We start from the raw sequence: 13,793 nt of genomic DNA on the forward strand, positions 1-13,793 counted from the left end.
CCAAGAACCCAAGAACCCAAGAACCCAAGAACACAAGAACACAAGAACCCTCTCTCCCAGGTCTCTACCTCCCTTTTCGCCCGCTGTTGCGTTTTCCCGCTCTTTTTCTCTTTTTTTTTTTTTTTTTTTTTTTTTTTAAAAAATGATGTATGTATTTATTTGTCTGTCTGTCTGTCTGTCTGTCTGTCTGTCTGTCTGTCTGTCTGTCTGTCTGTCTGTCTGTCTGTCTGTCTGTCTGTCTGTCTGTGGAACTAACTCTCTCGTCTGCTGTCTCCTAGGAAATCCGACTGCGCAGACGCCAGACCAGGCCACGAGGCCTCTCGCCCGAGTCCGGCGGTCATCCGGCGGTCAGCGTTCTTCTCTTGCCCCGCCCCTCCGCGGAGTACCGGCGTCTGGTGAGTCGCCCGGGGGGACGCCGGACCCCGTACGGTCGAGGGGTATCGCTTCTCGGCCTTTTGGCTAAGATCAAGTGTAGTATCTGTTCTTATCAGTTTAATATCTGATACGTCCTCTACCCGAGGACTATATATTAATCTGATTTTTGGAACAGGGAGACGGAAGAGGGGCTTGCTCCGTCCGCTCCACGCATCGACCTGGTATTGCAGTGACTCCAGGAACGGTGCACATCTCTTTGAATGTTGAAGAAAAGAACCCAAGAACCCAAGAACCCAAGAACCCAAGAACCCAAGAACCCAAGAACACAAGAACACAAGAACCCTCTCTCCCAGGTCTCTACCTCCCTTTTCGCCCGCTGTTGCGTTTTCCCGCTCTTTTTCTCTTTTTTTTTTTTTTTTTTTTTTTTTTTAAAAAATGATGTATGTATTTATTTGTCTGTCTGTCTGTCTGTCTGTCTGTCTGTCTGTCTGTCTGTCTGTCTGTCTGTCTGTCTGTCTGTCTGTCTGTCTGTCTGTCTGTGGAACTAACTCTCTCGTCTGCTGTCTCCTAGGAAATCCGACTGCGCAGACGCCAGACCAGGCCACGAGGCCTCTCGCCCGAGTCCGGCGGTCATCCGGCGGTCAGCGTTCTTCTCTTGCCCCGCCCCTCCGCGGAGTACCGGCGTCTGGTGAGTCGCCCGGGGGGACGCCGGACCCCGTACGGTCGAGGGGTATCGCTTCTCGGCCTTTTGGCTAAGATCAAGTGTAGTATCTGTTCTTATCAGTTTAATATCTGATACGTCCTCTACCCGAGGACTATATATTAATCTGATTTTTGGAACAGGGAGACGGAAGAGGGGCTTGCTCCGTCCGCTCCACGCATCGACCTGGTATTGCAGTGACTCCAGGAACGGTGCACATCTCTTTGAATGTTGAAGAAAAGAACCCAAGAACCCAAGAACCCAAGAACCCAAGAACCCAAGAACCCAAGAACACAAGAACACAAGAACCCTCTCTCCCAGGTCTCTACCTCCCTTTTCGCCCGCTGTTGCGTTTTCCCGCTCTTTTTCTCTTTTTTTTTTTTTTTTTTTTTTTTTTTAAAAAATGATGTATGTATTTATTTGTCTGTCTGTCTGTCTGTCTGTCTGTCTGTCTGTCTGTCTGTCTGTCTGTCTGTCTGTCTGTCTGTCTGTCTGTCTGTCTGTCTGTGGAACTAACTCTCTCGTCTGCTGTCTCCTAGGAAATCCGACTGCGCAGACGCCAGACCAGGCCACGAGGCCTCTCGCCCGAGTCCGGCGGTCATCCGGCGGTCAGCGTTCTTCTCTTGCCCCGCCCCTCCGCGGAGTACCGGCGTCTGGTGAGTCGCCCGGGGGGACGCCGGACCCCGTACGGTCGAGGGGTATCGCTTCTCGGCCTTTTGGCTAAGATCAAGTGTAGTATCTGTTCTTATCAGTTTAATATCTGATACGTCCTCTACCCGAGGACTATATATTAATCTGATTTTTGGAACAGGGAGACGGAAGAGGGGCTTGCTCCGTCCGCTCCACGCATCGACCTGGTATTGCAGTGACTCCAGGAACGGTGCACATCTCTTTGAATGTTGAAGAAAAGAACCCAAGAACCCAAGAACCCAAGAACCCAAGAACCCAAGAACCCAAGAACACAAGAACACAAGAACCCTCTCTCCCAGGTCTCTACCTCCCTTTTCGCCCGCTGTTGCGTTTTCCCGCTCTTTTTCTCTTTTTTTTTTTTTTTTTTTTTTTTTTTAAAAAATGATGTATGTATTTATTTGTCTGTCTGTCTGTCTGTCTGTCTGTCTGTCTGTCTGTCTGTCTGTCTGTCTGTCTGTCTGTCTGTCTGTCTGTCTGTCTGTCTGTGGAACTAACTCTCTCGTCTGCTGTCTCCTAGGAAATCCGACTGCGCAGACGCCAGACCAGGCCACGAGGCCTCTCGCCCGAGTCCGGCGGTCATCCGGCGGTCAGCGTTCTTCTCTTGCCCCGCCCCTCCGCGGAGTACCGGCGTCTGGTGAGTCGCCCGGGGGGACGCCGGACCCCGTACGGTCGAGGGGTATCGCTTCTCGGCCTTTTGGCTAAGATCAAGTGTAGTATCTGTTCTTATCAGTTTAATATCTGATACGTCCTCTACCCGAGGACTATATATTAATCTGATTTTTGGAACAGGGAGACGGAAGAGGGGCTTGCTCCGTCCGCTCCACGCATCGACCTGGTATTGCAGTGACTCCAGGAACGGTGCACATCTCTTTGAATGTTGAAGAAAAGAACCCAAGAACCCAAGAACCCAAGAACCCAAGAACCCAAGAACCCAAGAACACAAGAACACAAGAACCCTCTCTCCCAGGTCTCTACCTCCCTTTTCGCCCGCTGTTGCGTTTTCCCGCTCTTTTTCTCTTTTTTTTTTTTTTTTTTTTTTTTTTTAAAAAATGATGTATGTATTTATTTGTCTGTCTGTCTGTCTGTCTGTCTGTCTGTCTGTCTGTCTGTCTGTCTGTCTGTCTGTCTGTCTGTCTGTCTGTCTGTCTGTCTGTGGAACTAACTCTCTCGTCTGCTGTCTCCTAGGAAATCCGACTGCGCAGACGCCAGACCAGGCCACGAGGCCTCTCGCCCGAGTCCGGCGGTCATCCGGCGGTCAGCGTTCTTCTCTTGCCCCGCCCCTCCGCGGAGTACCGGCGTCTGGTGAGTCGCCCGGGGGGACGCCGGACCCCGTACGGTCGAGGGGTATCGCTTCTCGGCCTTTTGGCTAAGATCAAGTGTAGTATCTGTTCTTATCAGTTTAATATCTGATACGTCCTCTACCCGAGGACTATATATTAATCTGATTTTTGGAACAGGGAGACGGAAGAGGGGCTTGCTCCGTCCGCTCCACGCATCGACCTGGTATTGCAGTGACTCCAGGAACGGTGCACATCTCTTTGAATGTTGAAGAAAAGAACCCAAGAACCCAAGAACCCAAGAACCCAAGAACCCAAGAACCCAAGAACACAAGAACACAAGAACCCTCTCTCCCAGGTCTCTACCTCCCTTTTCGCCCGCTGTTGCGTTTTCCCGCTCTTTTTCTCTTTTTTTTTTTTTTTTTTTTTTTTTTAAAAAATGATGTATGTATTTATTTGTCTGTCTGTCTGTCTGTCTGTCTGTCTGTCTGTCTGTCTGTCTGTCTGTCTGTCTGTCTGTCTGTCTGTCTGTCTGTCTGTCTGTGGAACTAACTCTCTCGTCTGCTGTCTCCTAGGAAATCCGACTGCGCAGACGCCAGACCAGGCCACGAGGCCTCTCGCCCGAGTCCGGCGGTCATCCGGCGGTCAGCGTTCTTCTCTTGCCCCGCCCCTCCGCGGAGTACCGGCGTCTGGTGAGTCGCCCGGGGGGACGCCGGACCCCGTACGGTCGAGGGGTATCGCTTCTCGGCCTTTTGGCTAAGATCAAGTGTAGTATCTGTTCTTATCAGTTTAATATCTGATACGTCCTCTACCCGAGGACTATATATTAATCTGATTTTTGGAACAGGGAGACGGAAGAGGGGCTTGCTCCGTCCGCTCCACGCATCGACCTGGTATTGCAGTGACTCCAGGAACGGTGCACATCTCTTTGAATGTTGAAGAAAAGAACCCAAGAACCCAAGAACCCAAGAACCCAAGAACCCAAGAACCCAAGAACACAAGAACACAAGAACCCTCTCTCCCAGGTCTCTACCTCCCTTTTCGCCCGCTGTTGCGTTTTCCCGCTCTTTTTCTCTTTTTTTTTTTTTTTTTTTTTTTTTTTAAAAAATGATGTATGTATTTATTTGTCTGTCTGTCTGTCTGTCTGTCTGTCTGTCTGTCTGTCTGTCTGTCTGTCTGTCTGTCTGTCTGTCTGTCTGTCTGTCTGTCTGTGGAACTAACTCTCTCGTCTGCTGTCTCCTAGGAAATCCGACTGCGCAGACGCCAGACCAGGCCACGAGGCCTCTCGCCCGAGTCCGGCGGTCATCCGGCGGTCAGCGTTCTTCTCTTGCCCCGCCCCTCCGCGGAGTACCGGCGTCTGGTGAGTCGCCCGGGGGGACGCCGGACCCCGTACGGTCGAGGGGTATCGCTTCTCGGCCTTTTGGCTAAGATCAAGTGTAGTATCTGTTCTTATCAGTTTAATATCTGATACGTCCTCTACCCGAGGACTATATATTAATCTGATTTTTGGAACAGGGAGACGGAAGAGGGGCTTGCTCCGTCCGCTCCACGCATCGACCTGGTATTGCAGTGACTCCAGGAACGGTGCACATCTCTTTGAATGTTGAAGAAAAGAACCCAAGAACCCAAGAACCCAAGAACCCAAGAACCCAAGAACCCAAGAACACAAGAACACAAGAACCCTCTCTCCCAGGTCTCTACCTCCCTTTTCGCCCGCTGTTGCGTTTTCCCGCTCTTTTTCTCTTTTTTTTTTTTTTTTTTTTTTTTTTTAAAAAATGATGTATGTATTTATTTGTCTGTCTGTCTGTCTGTCTGTCTGTCTGTCTGTCTGTCTGTCTGTCTGTCTGTCTGTCTGTCTGTCTGTCTGTCTGTCTGTCTGTGGAACTAACTCTCTCGTCTGCTGTCTCCTAGGAAATCCGACTGCGCAGACGCCAGACCAGGCCACGAGGCCTCTCGCCCGAGTCCGGCGGTCATCCGGCGGTCAGCGTTCTTCTCTTGCCCCGCCCCTCCGCGGAGTACCGGCGTCTGGTGAGTCGCCCGGGGGGACGCCGGACCCCGTACGGTCGAGGGGTATCGCTTCTCGGCCTTTTGGCTAAGATCAAGTGTAGTATCTGTTCTTATCAGTTTAATATCTGATACGTCCTCTACCCGAGGACTATATATTAATCTGATTTTTGGAACAGGGAGACGGAAGAGGGGCTTGCTCCGTCCGCTCCACGCATCGACCTGGTATTGCAGTGACTCCAGGAACGGTGCACATCTCTTTGAATGTTGAAGAAAAGAACCCAAGAACCCAAGAACCCAAGAACCCAAGAACCCAAGAACCCAAGAACACAAGAACACAAGAACCCTCTCTCCCAGGTCTCTACCTCCCTTTTCGCCCGCTGTTGCGTTTTCCCGCTCTTTTTCTCTTTTTTTTTTTTTTTTTTTTTTTTTTTAAAAAATGATGTATGTATTTATTTGTCTGTCTGTCTGTCTGTCTGTCTGTCTGTCTGTCTGTCTGTCTGTCTGTCTGTCTGTCTGTCTGTCTGTCTGTCTGTCTGTCTGTGGAACTAACTCTCTCGTCTGCTGTCTCCTAGGAAATCCGACTGCGCAGACGCCAGACCAGGCCACGAGGCCTCTCGCCCGAGTCCGGCGGTCATCCGGCGGTCAGCGTTCTTCTCTTGCCCCGCCCCTCCGCGGAGTACCGGCGTCTGGTGAGTCGCCCGGGGGGACGCCGGACCCCGTACGGTCGAGGGGTATCGCTTCTCGGCCTTTTGGCTAAGATCAAGTGTAGTATCTGTTCTTATCAGTTTAATATCTGATACGTCCTCTACCCGAGGACTATATATTAATCTGATTTTTGGAACAGGGAGACGGAAGAGGGGCTTGCTCCGTCCGCTCCACGCATCGACCTGGTATTGCAGTGACTCCAGGAACGGTGCACATCTCTTTGAATGTTGAAGAAAAGAACCCAAGAACCCAAGAACCCAAGAACCCAAGAACCCAAGAACCCAAGAACACAAGAACACAAGAACCCTCTCTCCCAGGTCTCTACCTCCCTTTTCGCCCGCTGTTGCGTTTTCCCGCTCTTTTTCTCTTTTTTTTTTTTTTTTTTTTTTTTTTTAAAAAATGATGTATGTATTTATTTGTCTGTCTGTCTGTCTGTCTGTCTGTCTGTCTGTCTGTCTGTCTGTCTGTCTGTCTGTCTGTCTGTCTGTCTGTCTGTCTGTCTGTGGAACTAACTCTCTCGTCTGCTGTCTCCTAGGAAATCCGACTGCGCAGACGCCAGACCAGGCCACGAGGCCTCTCGCCCGAGTCCGGCGGTCATCCGGCGGTCAGCGTTCTTCTCTTGCCCCGCCCCTCCGCGGAGTACCGGCGTCTGGTGAGTCGCCCGGGGGGACGCCGGACCCCGTACGGTCGAGGGGTATCGCTTCTCGGCCTTTTGGCTAAGATCAAGTGTAGTATCTGTTCTTATCAGTTTAATATCTGATACGTCCTCTACCCGAGGACTATATATTAATCTGATTTTTGGAACAGGGAGACGGAAGAGGGGCTTGCTCCGTCCGCTCCACGCATCGACCTGGTATTGCAGTGACTCCAGGAACGGTGCACATCTCTTTGAATGTTGAAGAAAAGAACCCAAGAACCCAAGAACCCAAGAACCCAAGAACCCAAGAACCCAAGAACACAAGAACACAAGAACCCTCTCTCCCAGGTCTCTACCTCCCTTTTCGCCCGCTGTTGCGTTTTCCCGCTCTTTTTCTCTTTTTTTTTTTTTTTTTTTTTTTTTTTAAAAAATGATGTATGTATTTATTTGTCTGTCTGTCTGTCTGTCTGTCTGTCTGTCTGTCTGTCTGTCTGTCTGTCTGTCTGTCTGTCTGTCTGTCTGTCTGTCTGTCTGTGGAACTAACTCTCTCGTCTGCTGTCTCCTAGGAAATCCGACTGCGCAGACGCCAGACCAGGCCACGAGGCCTCTCGCCCGAGTCCGGCGGTCATCCGGCGGTCAGCGTTCTTCTCTTGCCCCGCCCCTCCGCGGAGTACCGGCGTCTGGTGAGTCGCCCGGGGGGACGCCGGACCCCGTACGGTCGAGGGGTATCGCTTCTCGGCCTTTTGGCTAAGATCAAGTGTAGTATCTGTTCTTATCAGTTTAATATCTGATACGTCCTCTACCCGAGGACTATATATTAATCTGATTTTTGGAACAGGGAGACGGAAGAGGGGCTTGCTCCGTCCGCTCCACGCATCGACCTGGTATTGCAGTGACTCCAGGAACGGTGCACATCTCTTTGAATGTTGAAGAAAAGAACCCAAGAACCCAAGAACCCAAGAACCCAAGAACCCAAGAACCCAAGAACACAAGAACACAAGAACCCTCTCTCCCAGGTCTCTACCTCCCTTTTCGCCCGCTGTTGCGTTTTCCCGCTCTTTTTCTCTTTTTTTTTTTTTTTTTTTTTTTTTTTAAAAAATGATGTATGTATTTATTTGTCTGTCTGTCTGTCTGTCTGTCTGTCTGTCTGTCTGTCTGTCTGTCTGTCTGTCTGTCTGTCTGTCTGTCTGTCTGTCTGTCTGTGGAACTAACTCTCTCGTCTGCTGTCTCCTAGGAAATCCGACTGCGCAGACGCCAGACCAGGCCACGAGGCCTCTCGCCCGAGTCCGGCGGTCATCCGGCGGTCAGCGTTCTTCTCTTGCCCCGCCCCTCCGCGGAGTACCGGCGTCTGGTGAGTCGCCCGGGGGGACGCCGGACCCCGTACGGTCGAGGGGTATCGCTTCTCGGCCTTTTGGCTAAGATCAAGTGTAGTATCTGTTCTTATCAGTTTAATATCTGATACGTCCTCTACCCGAGGACTATATATTAATCTGATTTTTGGAACAGGGAGACGGAAGAGGGGCTTGCTCCGTCCGCTCCACGCATCGACCTGGTATTGCAGTGACTCCAGGAACGGTGCACATCTCTTTGAATGTTGAAGAAAAGAACCCAAGAACCCAAGAACCCAAGAACCCAAGAACCCAAGAACCCAAGAACACAAGAACACAAGAACCCTCTCTCCCAGGTCTCTACCTCCCTTTTCGCCCGCTGTTGCGTTTTCCCGCTCTTTTTCTCTTTTTTTTTTTTTTTTTTTTTTTTTTTAAAAAATGATGTATGTATTTATTTGTCTGTCTGTCTGTCTGTCTGTCTGTCTGTCTGTCTGTCTGTCTGTCTGTCTGTCTGTCTGTCTGTCTGTCTGTCTGTCTGTCTGTGGAACTAACTCTCTCGTCTGCTGTCTCCTAGGAAATCCGACTGCGCAGACGCCAGACCAGGCCACGAGGCCTCTCGCCCGAGTCCGGCGGTCATCCGGCGGTCAGCGTTCTTCTCTTGCCCCGCCCCTCCGCGGAGTACCGGCGTCTGGTGAGTCGCCCGGGGGGACGCCGGACCCCGTACGGTCGAGGGGTATCGCTTCTCGGCCTTTTGGCTAAGATCAAGTGTAGTATCTGTTCTTATCAGTTTAATATCTGATACGTCCTCTACCCGAGGACTATATATTAATCTGATTTTTGGAACAGGGAGACGGAAGAGGGGCTTGCTCCGTCCGCTCCACGCATCGACCTGGTATTGCAGTGACTCCAGGAACGGTGCACATCTCTTTGAATGTTGAAGAAAAGAACCCAAGAACCCAAGAACCCAAGAACCCAAGAACCCAAGAACCCAAGAACACAAGAACACAAGAACCCTCTCTCCCAGGTCTCTACCTCCCTTTTCGCCCGCTGTTGCGTTTTCCCGCTCTTTTTCTCTTTTTTTTTTTTTTTTTTTTTTTTTTTAAAAAATGATGTATGTATTTATTTGTCTGTCTGTCTGTCTGTCTGTCTGTCTGTCTGTCTGTCTGTCTGTCTGTCTGTCTGTCTGTCTGTCTGTCTGTCTGTCTGTCTGTGGAACTAACTCTCTCGTCTGCTGTCTCCTAGGAAATCCGACTGCGCAGACGCCAGACCAGGCCACGAGGCCTCTCGCCCGAGTCCGGCGGTCATCCGGCGGTCAGCGTTCTTCTCTTGCCCCGCCCCTCCGCGGAGTACCGGCGTCTGGTGAGTCGCCCGGGGGGACGCCGGACCCCGTACGGTCGAGGGGTATCGCTTCTCGGCCTTTTGGCTAAGATCAAGTGTAGTATCTGTTCTTATCAGTTTAATATCTGATACGTCCTCTACCCGAGGACTATATATTAATCTGATTTTTGGAACAGGGAGACGGAAGAGGGGCTTGCTCCGTCCGCTCCACGCATCGACCTGGTATTGCAGTGACTCCAGGAACGGTGCACATCTCTTTGAATGTTGAAGAAAAGAACCCAAGAACCCAAGAACCCAAGAACCCAAGAACCCAAGAACCCAAGAACACAAGAACACAAGAACCCTCTCTCCCAGGTCTCTACCTCCCTTTTCGCCCGCTGTTGCGTTTTCCCGCTCTTTTTCTCTTTTTTTTTTTTTTTTTTTTTTTTTTTAAAAAATGATGTATGTATTTATTTGTCTGTCTGTCTGTCTGTCTGTCTGTCTGTCTGTCTGTCTGTCTGTCTGTCTGTCTGTCTGTCTGTCTGTCTGTCTGTCTGTCTGTGGAACTAACTCTCTCGTCTGCTGTCTCCTAGGAAATCCGACTGCGCAGACGCCAGACCAGGCCACGAGGCCTCTCGCCCGAGTCCGGCGGTCATCCGGCGGTCAGCGTTCTTCTCTTGCCCCGCCCCTCCGCGGAGTACCGGCGTCTGGTGAGTCGCCCGGGGGGACGCCGGACCCCGTACGGTCGAGGGGTATCGCTTCTCGGCCTTTTGGCTAAGATCAAGTGTAGTATCTGTTCTTATCAGTTTAATATCTGATACGTCCTCTACCCGAGGACTATATATTAATCTGATTTTTGGAACAGGGAGACGGAAGAGGGGCTTGCTCCGTCCGCTCCACGCATCGACCTGGTATTGCAGTGACTCCAGGAACGGTGCACATCTCTTTGAATGTTGAAGAAAAGAACCCAAGAACCCAAGAACCCAAGAACCCAAGAACCCAAGAACCCAAGAACACAAGAACACAAGAACCCTCTCTCCCAGGTCTCTACCTCCCTTTTCGCCCGCTGTTGCGTTTTCCCGCTCTTTTTCTCTTTTTTTTTTTTTTTTTTTTTTTTTTTAAAAAATGATGTATGTATTTATTTGTCTGTCTGTCTGTCTGTCTGTCTGTCTGTCTGTCTGTCTGTCTGTCTGTCTGTCTGTCTGTCTGTCTGTCTGTCTGTCTGTCTGTGGAACTAACTCTCTCGTCTGCTGTCTCCTAGGAAATCCGACTGCGCAGACGCCAGACCAGGCCACGAGGCCTCTCGCCCGAGTCCGGCGGTCATCCGGCGGTCAGCGTTCTTCTCTTGCCCCGCCCCTCCGCGGAGTACCGGCGTCTGGTGAGTCGCCCGGGGGGACGCCGGACCCCGTACGGTCGAGGGGTATCGCTTCTCGGCCTTTTGGCTAAGATCAAGTGTAGTATCTGTTCTTATCAGTTTAATATCTGATACGTCCTCTACCCGAGGACTATATATTAATCTGATTTTTGGAACAGGGAGACGGAAGAGGGGCTTGCTCCGTCCGCTCCACGCATCGACCTGGTATTGCAGTGACTCCAGGAACGGTGCACATCTCTTTGAATGTTGAAGAAAAGAACCCAAGAACCCAAGAACCCAAGAACCCAAGAACCCAAGAACCCAAGAACACAAGAACACAAGAACCCTCTCTCCCAGGTCTCTACCTCCCTTTTCGCCCGCTGTTGCGTTTTCCCGCTCTTTTTCTCTTTTTTTTTTTTTTTTTTTTTTTTTTAAAAAATGATGTATGTATTTATTTGTCTGTCTGTCTGTCTGTCTGTCTGTCTGTCTGTCTGTCTGTCTGTCTGTCTGTCTGTCTGTCTGTCTGTCTGTCTGTCTGTCTGTGGAACTAACTCTCTCGTCTGCTGTCTCCTAGGAAATCCGACTGCGCAGACGCCAGACCAGGCCACGAGGCCTCTCGCCCGAGTCCGGCGGTCATCCGGCGGTCAGCGTTCTTCTCTTGCCCCGCCCCTCCGCGGAGTACCGGCGTCTGGTGAGTCGCCCGGGGGGACGCCGGACCCCGTACGGTCGAGGGGTATCGCTTCTCGGCCTTTTGGCTAAGATCAAGTGTAGTATCTGTTCTTATCAGTTTAATATCTGATTTCGTCCTAAGATAGGACTATATATTAATCTGATTTTTGGAACAGGGAGACGGAAGAGGGGCTTGCTCCGTCCGCTCCACGCATCGACCTGGTATTGCAGTGACTCCAGGAACGGTGCACATCTCTTTGAATGTTGAAGAAAAGAACCCAAGAACCCAAGAACCCAAGAACCCAAGAACCCAAGAACCCAAGAACACAAGAACACAAGAACCCTCTCTCCCAGGTCTCTACCTCCCTTTTCGCCCGCTGTTGCGTTTTCCCGCTCTTTTTCTCTTTTTTTTTTTTTTTTTTTTTTTTTTTTTTTAAAAATGATGTATGTATTTATTTGTCTGTCTGTCTGTCTGTCTGTCTGTCTGTCTGTCTGTCTGTCTGTCTGTCTGTCTGTCTGTCTGTCTGTCTGTCTGTCTGTCTGTGGAACTAACTCTCTCGTCTGCTGTCTCCTAGGAAATCCGACTGCGCAGACGCCAGACCAGGCCACGAGGCCTCTCGCCCGAGTCCGGCGGTCATCATCCGGCGGTCAGCGTTCTTCTCTTGCCCCGCCCCTCCGCGGAGTACCGGCGTCTGGTGAGTCGCCCGGGGGGACGCCGGACCCCGTACGGTCGAGGGGTATCGCTTCTCGGCCTTTTGGCTAAGATCAAGTGTAGTATCTGTTCTTATCAGTTTAATATCTGATACGTCCCTCTACCCGAGGACTATATATTAATCTGATTTTTGGAACAGGGAGACGGAAGAGGGGCTTGCTCCGTCCGCTCCACGCATCGACCTGGTATTGCAGTGACTCCAGGAACGGTGCACATCTCTTTGAATGTTGAAGAAAAGAACCCAAGAACCCAAGAACCCAAGAACCCAAGAACCCAAGAACCCAAGAACACAAGAACACAAGAACCCTCTCTCCCAGGTCTCTACCTCCCTTTTCGCCCGCTGTTGCGTTTTCCCGCTCTTTTTCTCTTTTTTTTTTTTTTTTTTTTTTTTTTTAAAAAAATGATGTATGTATTTATTTGTCTGTCTGTCTGTCTGTCTGTCTGTCTGTCTGTCTGTCTGTCTGTCTGTCTGTCTGTCTGTCTGTCTGTCTGTCTGTCTGTCTGTGGAACTAACTCTCTCGTCTGCTGTCTCCTAGGAAATCCGACTGCGCAGACGCCAGACCAGGCCACGAGGCCTCTCGCCCGAGTCCGGCGGTCATCCGGCGGTCAGCGTTCTTCTCTTGCCCCGCCCCTCCGCGGAGTACCGGCGTCTGGTGAGTCGCCCGGGGGGACGCCGGACCCCGTACGGTCGAGGGGTATCGCTTCTCGGCCCTTTTGGCTAAGATCAAGTGTAGTATCTGTTCTTATCAGTTTAATATCTGATACGTCCTCTACCCGAGGACTATATATTAATCTGATTTTTGGAACAGGGAGACGGAAGAGGGGCTTGCTCCGTCCGCTCCACGCATCGACCTGGTATTGCAGTGACTCCAGGAACGGTGCACATCTCTTTGAATGTTGAAGAAAAGAACCCAAGAACCCAAGAACCCAAGAACCCAAGAACCCAAGAACCCAAGAACACAAGAACACAAGAACCCTCTCTCCCAGGTCTCCTACCTCCCTTTTCGCCCGCTGTTGCGTTTTCCCGCTCTTTTTCTCTTTTTTTTTTTTTTTTTTTTTTTTTTAAAAAATGATGTATGTATTTATTTGTCTGTCTGTCTGTCTGTCTGTCTGTCTGTCTGTCTGTCTGTCTGTCTGTCTGTCTGTCTGTCTGTCTGTCTGTCTGTCTGTCTGTGGAACTAACTCTCTCGTCTGCTGTCTCCTAGGAAATCCGACTGCGCAGACGCCAGACCAGGCCACGAGGCCTCTCGCCCGAGTCCGGCGGTCATCCGGCGGTCAGCGTTCTTCTCTTGCCCCGCCCCTCCGCGGAGTACCGGCGTCTGGTGAGTCGCCCGGGGGGACGCCGGACCCCGTACGGTCGAGGGGTATCGCTTCTCGGCCTTTTGGCTAAGATCAAGTGTAGTATCTGTTCTTATCAGTTTAATATCTGATACGTCCTCTACCCGAGGACTATATATTAATCTGATTTTTGGAACAGGGAGACGGAAGAGGGGCTTGCTCCGTCCGCTCCACGCATCGACCTGGTATTGCAGTGACTCCAGGAACGGTGCACATCTCTTTGAATGTTGAAGAAAAGAACCCAAGAACCCAAGAACCCAAGACCCAAGAACCCAAGAACCCAAGAACACAAGAACACAAGAACCCTCTCTCCCAGGTCTCTACCTCCTTTTCGCCCGCTGTTGCGTTTTCCCGCTCTTTTTCTCTTTTTTTTTTTTTTTTTTTTTTTTTTTAAAAAATGATGTATGTATTTATTTGTCTGTCTGTCTGTCTGTCTGTCTGTCTGTCTGTCTGTCTGTCTGTCTGTCTGTCTGTCTGTCTGTCTGTCTGTCTGTCTGTCTGTGGAACTAACTCTCTCGTCTGCTGTCTCCTAGGAAATCCGACTGCGCAGACGCCAGACCAGGCCACGAGGCCTCTCGCCCGAGTCCGGCGGTCATCCGGCGGTCAGCGTTCTTCTCTTGCCCCGCCCCTCCGCGGAGTACCGGCGTCTGGTGAGTCGCCCGGGGGGACGCCGGACCCCGTACG

The 13,793-nt window shown here is 50.9% G+C and overlaps 20 non-coding genes across 20 annotated transcripts; all 20 read left to right on the forward strand.

Moving 5' to 3' along the window:
- The first annotated feature begins 439 nt into the window (after positions 1-439).
- Positions 440-630, forward strand: LOC134075502 (U2 spliceosomal RNA). The gene has a single exon (XR_009938247.1). It is a non-coding gene; the product is annotated as a U2 spliceosomal RNA (small nuclear RNA).
- Positions 631-1,107: 477 nt separating this feature from the next.
- LOC134075514 (U2 spliceosomal RNA) lies at positions 1,108-1,298 on the forward strand. Its single transcript, XR_009938258.1, has one exon. It is a non-coding gene; the product is annotated as a U2 spliceosomal RNA (small nuclear RNA).
- Positions 1,299-1,775: 477 nt separating this feature from the next.
- On the forward strand, positions 1,776-1,966 carry LOC134075526 (U2 spliceosomal RNA). The gene has a single exon (XR_009938270.1). It is a non-coding gene; the product is annotated as a U2 spliceosomal RNA (small nuclear RNA).
- Positions 1,967-2,443: 477 nt separating this feature from the next.
- LOC134075538 (U2 spliceosomal RNA) lies at positions 2,444-2,634 on the forward strand. The gene has a single exon (XR_009938281.1). It is a non-coding gene; the product is annotated as a U2 spliceosomal RNA (small nuclear RNA).
- Positions 2,635-3,111: 477 nt separating this feature from the next.
- Positions 3,112-3,302, forward strand: LOC134075550 (U2 spliceosomal RNA). Its single transcript, XR_009938292.1, has one exon. It is a non-coding gene; the product is annotated as a U2 spliceosomal RNA (small nuclear RNA).
- A 476-nt stretch (positions 3,303-3,778) lies between these two features.
- Positions 3,779-3,969, forward strand: LOC134075563 (U2 spliceosomal RNA). The gene has a single exon (XR_009938303.1). It is a non-coding gene; the product is annotated as a U2 spliceosomal RNA (small nuclear RNA).
- A 477-nt stretch (positions 3,970-4,446) lies between these two features.
- On the forward strand, positions 4,447-4,637 carry LOC134075574 (U2 spliceosomal RNA). The gene has a single exon (XR_009938314.1). It is a non-coding gene; the product is annotated as a U2 spliceosomal RNA (small nuclear RNA).
- Positions 4,638-5,114: 477 nt separating this feature from the next.
- LOC134075586 (U2 spliceosomal RNA) lies at positions 5,115-5,305 on the forward strand. Its single transcript, XR_009938325.1, has one exon. It is a non-coding gene; the product is annotated as a U2 spliceosomal RNA (small nuclear RNA).
- A 477-nt stretch (positions 5,306-5,782) lies between these two features.
- Positions 5,783-5,973, forward strand: LOC134075597 (U2 spliceosomal RNA). The gene has a single exon (XR_009938336.1). It is a non-coding gene; the product is annotated as a U2 spliceosomal RNA (small nuclear RNA).
- Positions 5,974-6,450: 477 nt separating this feature from the next.
- On the forward strand, positions 6,451-6,641 carry LOC134075608 (U2 spliceosomal RNA). The gene has a single exon (XR_009938347.1). It is a non-coding gene; the product is annotated as a U2 spliceosomal RNA (small nuclear RNA).
- A 477-nt stretch (positions 6,642-7,118) lies between these two features.
- On the forward strand, positions 7,119-7,309 carry LOC134075620 (U2 spliceosomal RNA). Its single transcript, XR_009938360.1, has one exon. It is a non-coding gene; the product is annotated as a U2 spliceosomal RNA (small nuclear RNA).
- A 477-nt stretch (positions 7,310-7,786) lies between these two features.
- On the forward strand, positions 7,787-7,977 carry LOC134075632 (U2 spliceosomal RNA). The gene has a single exon (XR_009938372.1). It is a non-coding gene; the product is annotated as a U2 spliceosomal RNA (small nuclear RNA).
- Positions 7,978-8,454: 477 nt separating this feature from the next.
- On the forward strand, positions 8,455-8,645 carry LOC134075644 (U2 spliceosomal RNA). The gene has a single exon (XR_009938384.1). It is a non-coding gene; the product is annotated as a U2 spliceosomal RNA (small nuclear RNA).
- Positions 8,646-9,122: 477 nt separating this feature from the next.
- LOC134075656 (U2 spliceosomal RNA) lies at positions 9,123-9,313 on the forward strand. Its single transcript, XR_009938395.1, has one exon. It is a non-coding gene; the product is annotated as a U2 spliceosomal RNA (small nuclear RNA).
- Positions 9,314-9,790: 477 nt separating this feature from the next.
- On the forward strand, positions 9,791-9,981 carry LOC134075668 (U2 spliceosomal RNA). The gene has a single exon (XR_009938406.1). It is a non-coding gene; the product is annotated as a U2 spliceosomal RNA (small nuclear RNA).
- A 477-nt stretch (positions 9,982-10,458) lies between these two features.
- LOC134075680 (U2 spliceosomal RNA) lies at positions 10,459-10,649 on the forward strand. The gene has a single exon (XR_009938417.1). It is a non-coding gene; the product is annotated as a U2 spliceosomal RNA (small nuclear RNA).
- A 476-nt stretch (positions 10,650-11,125) lies between these two features.
- On the forward strand, positions 11,126-11,315 carry LOC134075723 (U2 spliceosomal RNA). Its single transcript, XR_009938457.1, has one exon. It is a non-coding gene; the product is annotated as a U2 spliceosomal RNA (small nuclear RNA).
- Positions 11,316-11,798: 483 nt separating this feature from the next.
- Positions 11,799-11,990, forward strand: LOC134075718 (U2 spliceosomal RNA). Its single transcript, XR_009938452.1, has one exon. It is a non-coding gene; the product is annotated as a U2 spliceosomal RNA (small nuclear RNA).
- A 478-nt stretch (positions 11,991-12,468) lies between these two features.
- LOC134075713 (U2 spliceosomal RNA) lies at positions 12,469-12,660 on the forward strand. The gene has a single exon (XR_009938447.1). It is a non-coding gene; the product is annotated as a U2 spliceosomal RNA (small nuclear RNA).
- A 477-nt stretch (positions 12,661-13,137) lies between these two features.
- Positions 13,138-13,328, forward strand: LOC134075691 (U2 spliceosomal RNA). The gene has a single exon (XR_009938428.1). It is a non-coding gene; the product is annotated as a U2 spliceosomal RNA (small nuclear RNA).
- The last annotated feature ends 465 nt before the right edge of the window (positions 13,329-13,793 follow it).

The sequence above is a fragment of the Sardina pilchardus genome, chromosome 2 (genome assembly GCF_963854185.1).
Source record: "Sardina pilchardus chromosome 2, fSarPil1.1, whole genome shotgun sequence".
NCBI lineage: Eukaryota > Metazoa > Chordata > Actinopteri > Clupeiformes > Clupeidae > Sardina > Sardina pilchardus.